At 42.6% G+C, this 18,623-nt stretch overlaps 1 pseudogene; it reads left to right on the top strand.

Moving 5' to 3' along the window:
* The window catches only part of LOC120043832, a 32,918-nt pseudogene that overhangs the window by 729 nt on the left and 13,566 nt on the right, over positions 1 to 18,623 (top strand).

The raw sequence follows: 18,623 nt of genomic DNA, 5'->3' as shown, positions 1-18,623 counted from the left end.
TTTATTTTTGTAATTTTTGTTGTTGTAGTGGGTCAGTAACATTAGTAATCTCTAAAAATTGTACTTTAAGGAAAACATTTGTATATATTTAAAATGTTTATGTTAAGCACACATAATATACTTTTAAAGTATGTATTATTTTACTAGGCAAGTGTAACGGATGTGAAATGGCTAGCTAGTTAGCGGGTACGCGCTAGTAGCGTTTCAATCAGTTACGTCACTTGCTCTGAAACCTAGATGTAGTGTTGCCCCTTGCACTGCAAGGGCTGCGGCTTTTGTGGAGCGATGGGTAACGACGCTTCGTGGGTGACTGTTGTTGATGTGTGCAGAGGGTCCCTGGTTCGCGCCCGGGTCGGGGCGAGGGGACGGTTTAAAGTTATACTGTTACACAAGTCAGTTAAGAACAAATTCTTATTTTCAATGACGGCCTAGGAACAGTGGGTTATCTGCCTTGTTCAGGGGCAGAACGACAGATTTTTCCCTTGTCAGCTAAGGTGTCTATAATAGAATACATGTGGCAAAAACGAATGTTGACATTATAACAGTAAGGAAGGGAGTGCCACGCTGGAGGCACTGGGGCTTCAGCACATCGCCCCCTAGCAGTCATCTGGTGTATATATAAATCATTGGCTGTAACACTGAAAAGGTTTGCACGTTACTGTGTGAACAACACCTATCACCAAAGATCATTCTTGTTTTACTCCAATGTTTGTAAACAATGTAAATGTTAACAAACACTGTCTAGCCTCAAAGCATGGTTAACACTATAATTTTGATATCATGCATGGTCAGTCCTTGCATTCATAGCCCTGTCTATGAATTTGAGAGTGGTTACATTTCTCCAGGCCTATCCCTCATCTTTTTACCAAAACAGAGGCGGTTGACCACTTTGTTATTATTTCAATTAAGGACTATAGGCCCAGTGCAGTGATGCTCCTGTGTTTTAAATATATTTCCACACTATGAGGTTGGAATAATACTGTGAAATTGTGAAAATTATGATAATGCCATTTTAGTGTAGGAGCTGTTTGAAAAGGCCACCTGACATTTCAGTCTGTTTTGGTGGGATGGAGATTTTACATGCCTGGTGACATCACCTGGCGTTAAATGAGTTAATAGACCAATAAGAAAGAGAGTTTCAAACCTCTCTGCCAATAACAGCTAGTTTTCAGTTTTCCATTCCCTACTCAAATCCCTCCCAGACAGTCCCTGCAAAATTCTTGCTTTGTAAATCGCTCTTTGTTAAGAAGCTATGTTGTTGTTGATCATTTTAAATGAAAACAATCACAGTAAGGTACTTTTTATTTGTTACCCAGAAATGTGTGTGTATGTTTTCCACAGGTGCTGATGGCATAGTGGTGTGAGTAATGGCATGGCCCAGAGTCCCATGCCTCCTGCTGATCCTGCTGCTCCTACTACACACCTGCTTACCTCAACCAGGTGAGTCCTTCACACTGGACTGATCCCAGATCTTTTTCCTGGTAAAGTCATGTGACCAGGAAATTTTCCTTGTGACTATTTATAATCTCTATTTGACACACCCTCAGATCCACCATTCACTGATCAGCTCTGGGATTTCTTCAAATAATTCAAATGGACTAAACCGTAATGCTGATCTATATGTTTGATCTGATTGTATGTCTATGTTATTAGTTCATTCTTATTATTAAACACTGGACCGTTTCTTTTATACTGTTTTTCACACTGTGTATTCATGTACTGTATTCTTCACATATCTCATTTTAATATATCTACTACTGTACATTGCATTTTTGTTATACTGTTTATACATACTGTGTATTTATAGTGCATTTGGAAAGTATTCAGACCCATTGACTTTTTCCACATTTTCGTTAAGTTACAGCCTTATTTTAAAATGTATTCAATTCGTTTTTTCCATCATTAATCTACACACAATACCCCATAAAAATATCAGAACTGAAATATAACATTTACATAAATATTCAGACCCTTTACTCAGTACTTTGTTGAAGGACCTTTGAAAGTGATTAGAGCCTTGAGTTTTCTTGGGTATGACGCTACAAGCGTGGCACACCTGTATTTGGGGAGTTTCTCCCATTCTTCTCTGCAGATCCTCTCAAGCTCCGTCAGGTTGGATGGGGAGCGTCGCTGCACAGCTATTTTCAGGTCTCTCCAGAGATGTTCGATCGGGTTCAAGTCCGGGCTCTGGCTGGGCCACTCAAGGACATTCATAGACTTGTCTCGAAGCCACTCCTGCGTTGTCTTGGCTGTGTGCTTAGGGTCGTTGTCCTGTTGGAAGGTGAACCTTCGCACCAGTTTGAGGTTCCTAGTGCTCTGGAGCAGGTTTTCATCAAGGATCTTTCTGTACTTTGCTCCATTCATCTTTCCCACGATCCTGACTAGTCTCCCAGTCCCTGCCGCTGAAAAACATCTCGACAGCATGATGCTGCCACCACCATGCTTCACAGTAGGGATGGTGCCAGGTTTCCTCCAGACGCTTTGCATTCAGGCCAAAGAGTTGAAACTTAGTTTCATCAGACCAGAGAATCTTGTTTCTCATGGTCTGAGAGTTCTTTAGGTGCCTTTTGGCAAACTCCAAGCGAGCTGTCATGTGCCTTTTACTGAGGAGTGGCTTCTGTCTGGCCACTCTACCATAAAGGCCTGATTGGTGGAGTGCTGCAGAGATGGTTGTGCTTCTGGAGGTTTCTCCCATCTTCACAGAGGAACTCTGGAGCTCTGTCAGAGTGACCATCGGGTTTTTCACCTCCCTGACCAAGGCCCTTCTCCCCCGATTGCTCAGTTTGGCCGGGCTGCCAGCTCTAGGAAGTCTCTTGGTGGTTCCAAACTTCTTCCATTTAAGAATGATGGAGGCCACTGTGTTCTTGGGGACCTTCAATGCTGCAGAAATGTGTTGGTACCCTTCCCCAAATCTGTGCTTCGACACAATCGGAGCTCTAAGAACAATTCCTTGAACCTCATGGCTTGGTTTTTGCTCTGACATGCAATGTAACACAAGCATTTCGCTGCACCCGCTATAACATCTGCTAGACTTTATGCATCCCCATTTCCTTCATTTTATTCAACACAACCTTCCATAGAGATCATATCAGTATCATTCTTAATTAATGCGTAGGGGACCAAGAGGTAAATGGTTCCTAATCACCACCCTGTTAGTCATATCACATATGCTATGGACCTTGTGTTGTGTTCATAATAGAAGGCAACGGAAAACATTTTTAAATGGAAAACGCATATGAGTGTTTCTTATTGGAAAAGTCCAGGTAGTTCCACCCTGTTTCAGACGTTTTTCGTCTGTTTGGTGCCTAATGAACACAACCCTTAGTGTGTGGTTATGATTTTATGTTTCATACTGATACTAGAAGAGGAGAGGAACTCTGAGAGAGGAAGGGTGTCATCACCTCGCAAGATCTCTGTCTTGTTATCATTTCCTGTTTGGGCTTCATGTTCCTTGAAACGCTCTCAGTGTGTGCTTGTGGTTTCAACGTTGTGTGTGTGTGTGAGGGGGGGTCTAGGTCAAAGAGGATGGCAATGACAACAGAAGGAACGCTAAACTGGCACAGTTGCCTTAAAGGTGAATGTCATCTGGATTTTATTTCTCTCTTTCTCTCTCACTATCTGTTTACGTGAAACCGCTACGCACGTCTCCAACTCAATCATCAAGTTTGCAGACGACACAACAGTGGTAGGCCTGATTAGCAACAACAACGAGACAGCCTACAGGGAGAAGGTGAGAGCCCTGACGGAGTGGTGCCAGGAAAATAACCTCTCCTTCAACGTCAACAAAACGAAGGACAGCGGAGAGAGCACGCCCCCATCCACATTGACAGGGCTGCAGTGGAGAGGGTCAAAAGCTTCAAGTTCCCCAGCATGCAAATCATTTAGGACCTGAAATGGTCAACAACGCCTCTTCAACCTCAGGAGGCTGAAGAAATTCAGCTTGGCCCCTAAGACCCTCACTAACTTCTGCAGATGCACCACCTAGAGTATTCTGTCGGGCTGTATCACCGCCTGGTACGGCAACTGCACCACCCTCAACCGCAGGGCTCTCCAGAGGGTGGTGCCGTTAGCCCAACACATCATTGGGGACAAACTGCCTGGCCTCCAGGACATCTAGAGCACCGATGTCACAGGAAGGCTAAGAAGCTCATCGAGGACCTCAGTCACCCAAACCATGGTCTGTTCATCTCTCTACCATTTAGAAGGTGGAGACAGTACAGGCACATCAAAGCCTGGACCGAGAGACTGATAAACAGCTTCTCCAGGCCATCTCAGACTGTTAAACAGTCATCACTAGCCGGCTACCACCCGGTACTCTTCCCTGCACCTTAGAAACTGCTGCCCTATGTACATAGAGTCATTGAACACTGGTCACCTTAATAATGTTATTATTATTTTTTTTAATTACCCCTTTTTCTCCCCAGTTGGTAGTTACAGTCTTTTCCCATTGCTGCAACTTCCGTACGGACTCGGGAGAGGCGAAGGTCGAGAGCCATGCGTCCTCTGAAACACAAACCTGCCAAGCCACACTGCTTCTTGACACACTGCTCTCTTAACCCGGAAGCCAGCCGCACCAATGTGTCAGAGGAAACACAGTACAACAGGCGACCGTGTCAGCGTGCATGCGCCCGGCCCACCACAGGAGTCGCTAGAGCGCGATGGGACAAGGGCATCCCGGCCGGCCAAACCCTCCCCTAACCCGGACCGGACGACGCTGGGCCAATTGTGCACCGCCTCATGGGTCTCCCGGTCGCGGCCAGCTGCGACACAGCCCGGGATCGAACCTGGATCTGTAGTGACGCCTAGCACTGCAGTGCCTTAGACCGCTGCGACACTCGGGAGGCCACTGTAATAATATTTTACCCACTTTATATTTATATACTGTATTCTAGTCATGGCTCATCCTATATAACTATTCCTTTCAATTCTCTGCTGCCATCGACTGGAACGAATTGCAAAAATCACTGAATGGCATATATCTCCCTCACTAACTTTAAGCACCAGCTGTTAGAGCAGCTCACAGATCACTGCAGCTGTACATAGTAGAGGTCGACCGATTAATCGGAATGGCCGATTAATTGGGGCCGATTTCAAGTTTTCATAACAATCGGTAATCGGTATTTTTGGACACCGATTGTGGCAGTCAGGGTATATGCAGCAGTTTGGGCCGCCTAGCTCGTTGCGAACTGTGTGAAGGACATTTATTCCTTACAAAGACCGTAATTAATTTGCCAGAATTGTACATAATTATGACATAACATTGAAGGTTGTGCAATGTAACAGCAATATTTAGACTTAGGGATGCCATGCGTTAGATAAAATACGGAACGGTTCTGTATTTCACTGAAAGAATAAACGTTTTGTCTTCGAAATTATAGTTTCCGGATTCGACCATATTAATGACCTAAGGCTCGTATTTCTGTGTGTTATTATGTTATAATTAAGTCTATGATTTGATATTTGATAGAGCAGTCTGACTGAGCGATGGTAGGCAGCAGCAGGCTCGTAAGCATTCATTCAAACAGCACTTTCGTGCGTTTGCCAGCAGCTCTTCGCTGCGCTTCAAGCATCACTCGCGCTGAGACTTGGAGTAGTTGTTCCCCTTGCTCTGTAAGGGCCGCGGCTTTTGTGGAGCGATGGGTAACGATGCTTCGAGGGTGGCTGTTGTTGATATGTTCCTGGATCGAGCCCAGGTAGGGGCGAGAAGAGGGACGGAAGCTATACTGTTACACTGGCAATACTAAAGTGCCTATAAGAACATCCAATAGTCAAAGGTATATGAAATACAAATGGTATAGAGAGAAATAGTCCTATCATTTCTAGAATAACTACAACCTAAAACTTCTTAACTGGAATATTGAAGACTCATGTTAAAAGGAACCACCAGCTTTCATATGTTCTCATGTTCTGAGCAAGGAACTTAAACTTTAGCTTTCTTACATGGCACATATTGCACTTTTACTTTCTTCCCCAACACTTTGTTTTTGCATTATTTAAACCAAATTGAACATGTTTCATTATTTATTTGAGGCTAAATTGATTTGATTGATTTATTATATTAAGTTAAAATAAGTGTTCATTCAGTATGCTTCTAATTGTCATTATTACAAATAAATAAAAAACATTGGCCGATTAATCGGTATCGGCTTTTTTGGTCCTCCAATAATCGGTATCGGTATCGGCGTTGAAAAATGATAATCGGTCGACCTCTAGTACATAGCCCATCTGTAAATAGCCCATCCTACCTAACTACCTCATCCCCATACTGTTCTTTTTTTCTCTCCTTTGCACCCCAGTATCTCTACTTGCACATTAATCTTCTGCACATCTATCACTCCAGTGTTTAATTGCTAAATTGTAATTATTTCGCCACTATGGCCTATTTATTGCCTTATCTCCCTTATCTTACCTCATTTGCACACACTGTATATATACTTTATACTATATATACTGTATATATACTGTATATATACATTTTTCTCTATTGTGTTATTGACTGTATGTTTGTTTATTCCATGTGTAACTCTATGTTGTTATTTGTGTCGCACTGCTTTGCTTTATCTTGGCCAGGTCGCAGTTGTAAATGAGAACTTGTTCTCAACTGGCCTACCTGGTTAAATAAAGGTGAAATAAAAAAATAAAACAATTACAAAACTACTGCTGTACAATCCTTTTCTATTTACATAGTGTCCATACTGTCTATACACACCATCATATTCATATATATATTATTTATATTCCAGACTCTGACATTGCTCGTTCTGATATGTCTTCATTTTTCATTATTTCTTTTAGCTTTTGGATTATGTGTGTATTATTATTGTATTGCTAGATATTGTTGCATTTTTGGAGATAGAAACTTAAGAATTTTGCTGCATCTGTGATAACATCTGCAAAACTGTGTACATAACAAATAAACTTTGATTGGATTTGTCTCTTTTTGTCTGTCTCTTTTTGTCTATCAGTTGAAATTCACTTCTACCTCCCTCCTCATTGTCTCCCTCACTCTCTGCAGGCCCTCCATCTCCTCCCTCTGCTCCGCAGTGTCACATCCCCTATACGGAGGGACGACAGGCAGATATCCACTGTTTCTGGGATCCAGGACAGGACCCACAGATCCCCACCTCCTACAGCCTGCATTGGAATTCTACGGAGGGGTAAATACATGTCTACTATAGCCTGTATACATCCCATCTTAATACAGTATATACAGGACATATATAATCATATTCACAAATGACCCAGACATAGGCTATCATAACTATCATATACTGTTCCTACACAGATGCAAGAATAGCTGTTAATTCGCTGTGTTTGGAAACCCGCGGTGACTCGTGGTGTTTAGAATCCGATGGGTTAATGCTGCGTTTGTAACCAAGCGGGAAGTGGGAATTTACCACCATAACCTTAGATAGAGGACTCTATATGGATAAAACCCATTTGGCATGGATATTGTCATCAAAGGATTCACCATTTTAAAGTAGTCAACTGGGTGGGACTTCCTATGGGTGAAGGAAGGATCACATGATTCCATCCAGGTCATCAGGAGGGATCAGCCAATGAATTATACTCGTGAGTAAACATTCCATAACTGTAGGTGGTAGTAAATCACCATCCTTGGCTTTATACCTGTTGAAACAACACACTCTAGATGGCAGTATGCACCCTTTCAGTTTGTTTGCCAACTCATAGAAGTAGTAGAAGAAGAAAATGGACTTATTCAAAATGGAGATGGCTCAATGGTTCTGCCCGTGCCAGGGCCGGGCTTATGTGTCTTTCCGTACCTCCTTGTCAGTCCACATAAAATATTGAAATAGTGATCATTTATTTGACAGAGAGGCCATCGACAGAAAGACGTGTCAATCTCAGATAAAGCATTCAAGCGAGTGAAACAGACAAGTTTCCCTCTAGTAATTACCAGTTGGGGGATTTTTTTTCTTCCATTCATGTGTGGTAAACACAGAGAATGATAGAGATATCATCTTTATATATGTCCCATTATGGCATCTGTGAGCACTCGGGCAGTGCCATTGAGGCCATCTCCATTTTGAAGTAGTCAAAAAAATGTTTTTACTACTTCTATGAGTTGGCAAACAAACTGAAAGAGTGCAAACTGCGTTGTTTGTGTTGTTTGAAGAGGTATAAAGCCGAGGTGTGTGTCTCTTTGTTAACAATGGCTAGTGTGCATTCTCTAATGTTAAGGAAGACTTGAGGTTCTGCTCACCTGAGTTAGAATACATCATGATAAGCTGTAGACCATACTATTTACGAAGAGAGTTTTCATCTATATTTTGTAGCTGTTTATTTACCACCACAAACCGATGCTGGCACTAAGACTCAACAAGCTGTATGGCACTATTAACACACAAGAAAATGCTCCTCCAGAGGCCGCGCTCCTAGTGGCCAGTGATTATAATGCAGGGAAACTTAAATCTGTCTTAGGTCATTTCTACCAGCATGTCACCTGTGCAACTACAGACGACAAAACTCTAGATCACCTTTACTCCACACAAGTGTCTTCACTGACATGTTCAACCTCTCCCTGAGCCAGTCTGTAATACCTACTTGTTTCAAGCAGACCACCATAGTCACTGTGCCCAAGAACATCAAGGTACTCATCATCCCAGACACCCTGGACCGACTCCAATTCGCATACCGCCCCAACAGATCCACAGATGTCGCAATCTCTATTGCACTCCACACTGCCCTATCCCACCTTTACAAGAGGAACACCTATGTGAGAATGCTGTTCATTGACTACAGCTCAGCGTTCAACACCATGGTGCCCTCCAAGCTCATCACTAAGCTAAGGACCCTGGCACTGAACACCTCCCTCTGCAACTGTATCCTGGACTTACTGACGGGCCGCTCCCAAGTGGTAAGGGTAGGCAACAACATATCCGCCACAATGACCCTAAACACAGCCCCTCAGGGGTGCATGCTTAGTCCACTCCTGTACTCCCTGTTCACCCACAACTGTGTGGTCGTGCACGACTCCAACACCATCATTAAGTTTTCTGACGACACAACGGTGGTAGGCATGGTCAGCGACGATGACAGCCCATAGGGAGGAGATCAGAGACTGCCAGGGCAACAACCTCTCCCTCAAAAGTCAGCAAGACAAAGGAGCTGATCGTGGACTACAGGAAACGGAAGGCAAAGCACCCCCTCATTCACATCGACAGGGCTGTAATGGAGTGGGCCGAGAGCTTCAAGTTCCTCGATGTCCACATCACTAAGGATCTATCATGGTCCACACACACCAACACAGCTTCTACCCCCAAGCCATAAGACCTCTAAATAGTTAGTTTGATAGCTACCCGGACAATCTGCACTGACCATATTTGCACTAACTTCTTTGACTCATCACATATATGCTGCTGGTACTGTCTATTATCTATCCTGTTGCCTAGTCACTTTATTCCTAGTTATATGTACGTATAGTGCATTTGGAAAGTATTCAGACCCCTTGACTTTTTCCACATTTTGTTACGTTTTTCCTCATCAATCTACACACAATAGCCCATAATGACAAAGCGAAAACAGTTTTTTTTACTTTTAAACTTTTTTCAAAATTATTAAATGTAAAACAGAAATACCTTATTTACATAAGTATTCAGAATTGTTTCTATGAGACTTGAAATTGAGCTCAGGTGCATCCTCTTTCCATTGATCATCCTTGAGATGTTTCTACAACTTCATTGGAGTCCAACTGTCGTAAATTCAATTAATTGGACATGATTTGGAAAGGCACACACCTGTCTATATAAGGTCCCACAGTTGACAGTGCATGTCAGACCATAAACCAAGCCACGAGGTCGAAGGAATTGTCCGTAGAGCGTCGAGACAGGATTGTGTCGAGGCACAGATCTGGGGAAGGGTACCAACACATTTCTGCAGCATTGAAGGTCCCCAAGAACACAGTGGCCTCCCTCATTCTTAAATGGAAGAAGTTTGGAACCACCAAGACTCTTCCTAGAGCTGGCCGGCTGGCCAGAGCAATTGGGGGAGAAGGGCCTTGGTCAGGGAGGTGACCAAGAACCCGATGGTCCCTCTGACAGAGCTCCAGAGTTCCTCTGTGGAGATGGGAGAATCTTCTAGAAGGACAACCATCTCTGCAGCACTCCACCAATCAGGCCTTTATGTTAGAGGGCCCAGACAGAAGCCACTCCTCAGTAAAAGACACATGACAGCCTGCTTGGAGTTTGCCAAAAGGCACCTGAAGAGTCTCAGACCATGAGAAACAAGATTATCTGGTCTGATGAAACCAAGATTTAACTCTTTGGCCTGAATGCCAAGCGTCACATCTGGAGGAAACCTGGCACCATCCCTACGGTGAAGCATGGTGGTGCCAGCATCATGCTGTGGGGATGTTTTTCAGCGGCAGGGACTGGGAGACTAGTCAGGATCGAGGGAAAGATGAACAGAGCAAAGTACAGAAAGATCCTTGATGAAAACCTGCTCCAGAGCGACCAGGGCCTCAGACTCTGCCGAAGGTTCACCTTCCAACAGGACAACAACCCTAAGCAAACAGCCAAGACAATGCAAGAGTGGCCTCAGGACAAGTCTCTGAATGTCCTTGAGTGGCCCAGCCAGAGCCCGGACTTGAACCCGATTGAACATCTTTGGAGAGACCTGAAAATAGCTGTGCAGCGACTCTCCCCATCCAACCCGACAGAGCTTGAGAGGATCTGCAGAGAAGAATGGGAGAAACTCCCCAAATACATGTGTGCCAAGCTTTTAGCGTCATACCCAAGAAGACTCAAGGCTGTAATCGCTGCCAAAGGTGCTTCAACAAAGTATTGAGTGAAGGGTCTGAATACTTTTGTAAATGTATTATTTCAGTTTTTTATGTTTTAAAATAGGCAAAAAATTCAAATAAACAGTTTTTGCTTTTTCATTTTGGGGTATTGTGTGTAGATTGATGAGGGGGGAAAGGATTTAGTTAATTTTAGAATAAGGCTGTCACGTAACAAAATATGAAAAAGGTCACAGGGTCTGAATGCTTTCTGAAGCACTGTACCCCTGCACATCGACCCGGTACTGGTACCCCGTGTATATAGCCAAGTTGTCGTTACTCATTTTGTATTTATTATTACTTTTATTATCACGTGTTATTACTTTTCTAAGCCCTCATTGGCAATGTCCATGCCAAACACAGGTTTTATGCATCAAGAGTAATATATCTAACCCTATGGTTGTAAATTCCCACTTTCCACTTTTTTTATTTTTTATTTATTTAACCATTATTTAACCAGGAAGGGCTCATTGAGATTTAAAATCTCTTTTTCAAGAGCGTCCTGGCCAAGATAGGCAGCACCAAGTCATTACAAAAAATTACAGACAGACAACATGAAAAACTACAAGTAATCTAGTAAAAACCATTCATGAATTCACAAGAGTATAACAATATCAAAAACAGCAAATTAAAAACATTGACAGGTCAGGGAATCAGCCTCAAAATCCTTCATCAGTGATTTAAAAACACCAATCGGGACAAGTTCTTCCAGTTTAAAATTATTTTGTAAGGTGTTCCAAGACGATGGCACAGAGTACATAAAAGACCTTTTACCAAATTCAGTTCGGACATTTGGAACAGTTAGCAGGATAAAGTCCAGTGAACGAAGAGAGTACCCACCACATTTCTGAACAATAAAAATGCCCAAATAAAAAGGTAGTAAACCCAAAATGGCTTTGTAAATAAAAGTATACCAGTGACTGAGCCTACGAGTGACTAGAGAAGGCCAGCCAACCCTGGTATACAAAGTGCAGTGGTGCGTAAGGGTTTTGCAGTTTAAAATAAATCTCAAAGTGCCATGGTAAAGAGTGTCAATTGATCTCAAACACTGAGCGGAAGCATTCATATATAAAATATCCCCATAGTCTAGTAAAGGCATAAATGTAGCTGATACTAGCCTCCTTCTGGCTTCAAAAGAAAAACAGGCCTTATTCCTAAAATAAAATCCCAATTTCAGCTTCAATTTTTTTGTAAGTTGTTGAATATGCAATTTAAAAGAGAGGCCGTCATCAATTAGAATTCCAAGATATTTGTATGAGGTTACAACCTCAATCTCCTTGCCCTGACAGGTAGTAACAGGTGAAAGGTTCAGAGGTCTATTTCTTGCATTAGAAAACACCATTAGTTTAGTTTTGTCAGTATTGAGGATAAGCTTCAATTGACACAAGGTATGTTGAACAGTATAAAAAGCAGTTTGCAAGTTCTGGAAAGCTTTTGTAAGAGATGAGGCACAACAGTAAATAACAGTATCATCAGCATAAAAATGAAGTTGTGCATTTTGGACATTTCTGTCTAAATCATTTATATAAATAGTGAATAAGAGAGGACCAAGTACAGAGCCCTGGGGCACACCATTCAGGACAGACAATTTAACAGACATAAGCCCATCAAATTGAGTGCACTGAGTTCTATCAGACAGATAGTTAGCAAACCATGCAACTGCATGCTCCGAAAGACCTACACTCAACAATCTCTGCCTCAGTATAGCATGATCAACTGTATCAAAAGCCTTAGAGAGATCAATAAAAAGTGAGACACAGTGCTGTTTTTTGTCAAGGGCTTCAGTGATATCATTTAAAACCTTCATGGCTGCTGTAATTGTGCTATGCTTCTTCCTGAAGCCCGATTGGTACATTGATAAAATAGAGTTAGTAAATAAAAACTCTTTTAGCTGTTCACTTACAAGGGTTTCAAGTATTTTCACCAGGGGTGACAGCTTTGAGATTGGCCTATAATTATTTAAAAGAGTTGGATCTCCCCCTTTTAAAAGTGGTAGGACAAATGCTGATTTCCAGATCTTTGGAATTTCATTACATTCCAGGGTTAGATTGAACAGATATGTAAGTGGTTCAGCTATGAAATCAGCTGCCAGATTTAAAAAGCAGGGATCCAAAACATCAGGACCTGCAGGCTTTCTTTGATCTAAGGATTTCAGGGCTTTATGTACCACCTGCACTGAGAATGGCAGAAAGCTAAAAGTTTGACCAGCTCTCACTGGTTCATCCACACAGGGTTGTACAGAGACAGAGGACACTGGTTCATCCACACAGGGTTGTACAGAGACAGAGGGCACTGAATCAAACAGCCTACCAGATGATACAAAGTGCTCATCAGAGCCGGACTCTTATGCTGCGTTCATGACCAAGTGGGAAGTGGGAATTTGGCTTTATTTTCCGCGGTGGTGGGGTAATGCACATTCACAATGCTAAGCTGCAGCTCGGGCTGGCATAATTATTATATAACCGTGTAATCGACGGTTATGGAGGAAAACTGTCATGAAAATAAAATAACTGTCATAACCATGTTGTGGAACAAACAACTGACTGAAGATGGGACGGCTGGGCATTCTTGTGTTTGAGTCCGTTTCCGCGGTAACATGGACTCTTAACAACATCATGAAACTTCGTTGCTCTTTGCTGAAACAAGCAAGGTGTTGTAGCAAACAAGTCTTCGGTTGCCTAGGCAACACCTCTCTCCCTGCAGCAGCAGCACACACAGAAATACTGTAGAATGAATAAAACAGGCTTGGAACCACTAACCCTGGCAATTTGACTGGGAAACTCATGGGTACTCTCGCAATGGCTGCCTTCTATTGTGATGCAATAATTTCCATGGTAATGTAAAATTTAAATTCTAATGATTTTAACTGATGTGGCTCATACATTGAGTTTAATCAACAAATCACAGCACATACTGATGGGTACGCGTCCTGCTTTTACTTCCTGCTTTGCTCCTAGGTTAAAGATGGGAAGGTTAACATCACAATAATGCGAAAGTTGTACCGCTCTGAATCAACCATGGGACCAACTCAAGCAGTGTAGCTTCGGTGCCTAGGCAGAAGGCAACCGGTCTGAAGCATATCATAAGGCTGGTGAAAATAAATAAGCACTTTATGCTAATGCAAGAAAAAATACTACAACCATCTAGCCAACATATAGGTTGAAGATTTCAAGGTTAAGACAACAGTTGTCACGCCCTGACCTTTGTTATCTTTGTTTTCTTTATTATTTTGGTTAGGTCAGGGTGTGACAAGGGTGGTTGGTTTAGTTTTTGTATTGTCTAGGTGTTTTTTGTCTTGTCTAGGGTTTTTTGTACATCTATGGGGTTTTGGTTTGTCTAGGTATATATAGGTCTATGGTGGCCTGAATTGGTTCCCAATCAGAGGCAGCTGTTTGTCGTTGTCTCTGGTTGGGGATCCTATTTAGGTTGCCATTTTCCATGTTCGTTTTGTGGGTTATTGTCTATGTGTAGTTGCCTGTCAGTACTCGTGTCTCATAGCTTCACGTTGTTTTGTATAGTTTGTTCAGTGTTTATTCTTCATTAAAAGAAGTATGTATTCTTATCACGCTGCGCCTTGGTCTCCTCGTTATGACGAACGTGACAGAATAACCCATCAAAAAAGGACCAAGCAGTGTGCTAAAAAGGAGTGGACATCTTGGACCCGGGAGAAAGAGGAGTGGAGGACATCCTGGACCTGGGAGGAGGTAATGGCAGGGGACAAGACCATGTCATGGAAGCAGGTGGAGATAGCACAGGAAGAACGGCGTCGATATGAGGGTACACGACTGGCACGGAAGCCCGAGAGGCAGCCCCAAGATTTTTTTTTTGGGGGGGGGGGCACACGAGGAGATTGCATGAGTCAGGTCGGAGACCTGAGCCAACTCCTCGTGCTTACTGTGGGGAGCGTGTTACTGGTCAGGCACTGTGTTATGCGGTGGAGCGCACGGTGTCTCCAGTGCGCTATTCTAGCCCGGTGCCCTCTATTCCAGCTCCTTGCATTGGCTGGGCTAGAATGGGCATCCAGCCAGGAAGGAGGGTGCCGGCTCAGCGCTCCTGGTCTCCAGTGTACCTCCTTGGACCAGGATATCCTGCGCCGGCTTTGCGTACTGTGTCTCCGGTGAGTCTATACAGCCCAGTACGTCCTGTGCCAGCGCCCTGCATTTGCAAGGCGAAAATAAACATCCAGCCAGGACGGGTTGTCAGCTCTACACTCCAGGCCTCCACAGTCCAGTACATCCTGTTCCTCCTCCCCGCACTCGCCCTGAGGTGCGTGTCCCCAGCCCGGTACCACCAGTTCCGGCACCACGCACCAGGCCTACAGTGCGCTTCGGCAGTCCAGTACGCCCTGTTCCTCCTCTCCGCACTCGCCCTGAGGTGCGTGTCCTCAGCCCGGTACCACCAGTGCCGGCACCACGCACCAGGCCTATAGTGCGCCTCGGCAGTCCAGTACGCCCTGTTCCTGCTCCTCGCACTCGCCCTGAGGTGTGTGTCCCCAGCCCGGTACCACCAGTTCCGGCACCACGGCACCAGGCCTACAGTGCGCCTCGGCAGTCGGCGACAGTACCCAGTCCAGAGCTTCCGGCGACAGTACCCAGTCTAGAGCGTCCGGCGACAGTACCCAGACCGGAACCTCCAGCGACGGGCCACAGTCCGGAACCTCCAGCGACGGGCCACAGTCCGGAACCTCCAGCGACGGGCCACAGTCCGGAACCTCCAGCGACGGGCCACAGTCCGGAACCTCCAGCGACGGGCCACAGTCCGGGGTCTCCAGCGACGGGCCACAGTCCGGGGTCTCCAGCGACGGTCCCCAGTCCAGAACATCCAGCGATGATCCACGCAGCGAGGGTCCCCAGCCCGGGGCCAACGGCGAGGATCCGCAGTCCAGAGCATCCGACGATGATCCACGGGTCAGTGAAACAAGAGCGGACTCAGTGTAAAGAAGGGAGGCGGCGTCCAGAACCAGAGCCGCCACCAAGGTTAGATGCCCACCCAGACCCTCCCGTATAGGTTTAGGTTTGCGGCCGGAGTCCGCACCTTTGGGGGGGGGGCACTGTCACGCCCTGACCTTAGTTATCTTTATTATTTTGGTTAGGTCAGGGTGTGACATGGGTGGTTGGTTTAGTTTTTATATTGTCTAGGGGTTTTTGTACATCTATGGGGTTTTGGTTTGTCTAGGTATATATAGGTCTATGGTGGCCTGAATTGGTTCCCAATCAGAGGCAGCTGTTTGTCGTTGTATCTGATTGGGGATCCTATTTAGGTTGCCATTTTCCATTTTCCATTTTCTTATCACGCTGCGCCTTGGTCTCCTCGTTATGACAAACATGACAACAGTGTTCTAATTTACCATAACTCTTTGCAATTCATGGGACCAGTGTTGCTAGTTAGCAATGGCGCTGATCCCATGAATGTTTATTTTCAAATGCTTCTGCATGGAATTATTACGATGCCTTAATCTTTGTATTTTCTTACCTAGACTAGCAGTCTAGGTTAAAAAAATACAAGCAGAGTTTCTAAACCCAGAGCCACAATATCGCAGAACTTCCGGGAACGCTTGAGAAAAAGACCAAACAGACCAGGCGTGGGGTTTGAGAAGTCAATGAGAGAAGTGACAAATTCTTCCTTTAGTTGTTAATTTTATTGAAATCGAAAGGCACAACCTAGATTCGAGCCAATGTCTTAACGATGCACTATGTTTGCTAAAATTGTAATAGCTCACCTAATTTCAGTTTGTGACAAAACAAGCAAGTATAGTGTGGAGAATCATTGTACCATCTAATATCTTTTCCACAACCAGCAATATGGTATTTTCAGCTGTTTGAAGCTCGTGTACAAAACCGAAAGTAAAAGACGCAAAAACGAAACTTAAGAACGGGAAGCATAGAAATAGCGCACATAGAACATATGTACTTATTCTTAAACTTCCTTTCCATGAGTGACAGATCTATAACACTAATTTCTATGTCAATTTGATCCGGTTGCCCAAAAAATTACATATTGTAGCTTTAAGTAGTTGAACTTGTTATTACTCAAACCTCGTGAAGTTGACAAACTGACACGTTTTAATAATCGTCAAAAACGACTTGAAGGAGTGCCTTTGGATTTGACGGTTTGCACATGCGCAGTTCGACGCGAGACGACCGTGTTTAAAAATAAATATTTAAATGTTTTTTTTTATTAACAAATATCAACAAACAAAAGAGGAATAGTCACATGCAAACAAGCATACATACAAACAATTTACATTGCCAGGAATCCTAAACAAACAAATCAAATTCATTAATAATACAACAAGTTTTATCTGCCTTTGTTTTTCATTTTAGTTAAAGTAAGTGCCATATTGTTTAAATTAATTTATAAATTGAAATAAGTTTGATTTTGAATTAGACCATTTGTGAATATGAAATGTACCTAGTATTATTAGCAGTTGAATTAAATATACTACATCTTAATCTATGTCAAAATTTCTGAAATAAATCATTGTATCAAAACCATTAAATAGTACAACCTTTACTATTTTTTTTGTAACAATTCTGTATGTCAATCCCCAAAAATTATACTATAAATACAGGCAAAAAACGAATGAAAAATGATCTTTCTCCATTCCACAGAAATCACAGTTATAGACAATATTTAGCTTGAATCTTTCCAAAACATGTTTCACAGGATAAATTCTATATAACATTTTAAATGAAACTTTCTTTACTTTGTTACTGATACAATATTTGTTAGCAATTTTCCATGCTTTCCCCCGATGTATATCACCATAGATATCTGACCAAAAGAATCTTGCTGAGGGAATTGTAGTATCACAAACAATATTCCTAATCTGTTTATTACTACATTTATCTTTGATGTTAATATTGCCAATGAATATATTTTCATGTAAATCTATGTTACATCAACCACAGAGGAATTTAAAAGATACAACCCTCCTTGGAATCGCATCAAAAGCAATTGCATATTCTTTTGGGGTTATTGGAATTTTAAATTTATCAAGAAATTCCCCATATGAGAGTAGATATTCATCCTCATTCAGTAACTGACCAACCAAAATAATTTTATTCTCAAACCAGTTACGAAAAAAAGAGACTTATTTTTAAATCGTATATCTTTGTTGTTCCATAAAGTATCTGTGGGGAAAAATTGTGTTTATACGCTAACATTCAAGCTAAAATTGCCTGCTTATGGAATTTGGCCAACTTTACTGGGATTTTATCAACATCAAAATTACATCGAAGCAAAAATTCTAAACCACCAACAGAGTCAAATAAATACTTAGGGAAGACATTCCAAATACTGTTCTGGTTCTTAACATACTTCAGGATCCAATGTATTTTAAAAGTATTATTTAGAGTATTGAAATCTAAAACCTCAAGACCTCCTTGTTATTGGGTATTAGTGAGAATATATTTTCGTAGATAGTGAGGCTTGTTCCTCCCAAAACAATTATAAAGAATCTTATCTAAGTCCTTTACAATTTTAGGGGGTAAGTCAAGTGATAACGAGACATAACCCGATCTGGATAACCCTTCAGCTTTGGACAATAAAACCCGACCGTATAATGAAATATCTCTCATCAACCAGAGGTTCAATTTCTTCTGTTTTCTCAATGGGGTTAAAGTTGAATTCACTACTTTGTTTTTCATCCTTGCATATAACAATTCCAAGATAAGTAACCTTATCTTTAATTGGGATACCATATACTTCCTGTAAAACACAATCCTTGAGTGGAAATAAGACTGACTTATTGATATTAATTTTCAAACCTGAAACTAAGGAAAAGTCTTCAATACAGGAAACTGCTTTAGAAACCTCATTCCGG

Source organism: Salvelinus namaycush, chromosome 3, assembly GCF_016432855.1.
Source record: "Salvelinus namaycush isolate Seneca chromosome 3, SaNama_1.0, whole genome shotgun sequence".
NCBI classification, from domain to species: domain Eukaryota; kingdom Metazoa; phylum Chordata; class Actinopteri; order Salmoniformes; family Salmonidae; genus Salvelinus; species Salvelinus namaycush.
Note: the sequence above shows the minus strand (reverse complement) of the source record. Positions and strands in the feature narration are given on the sequence as shown.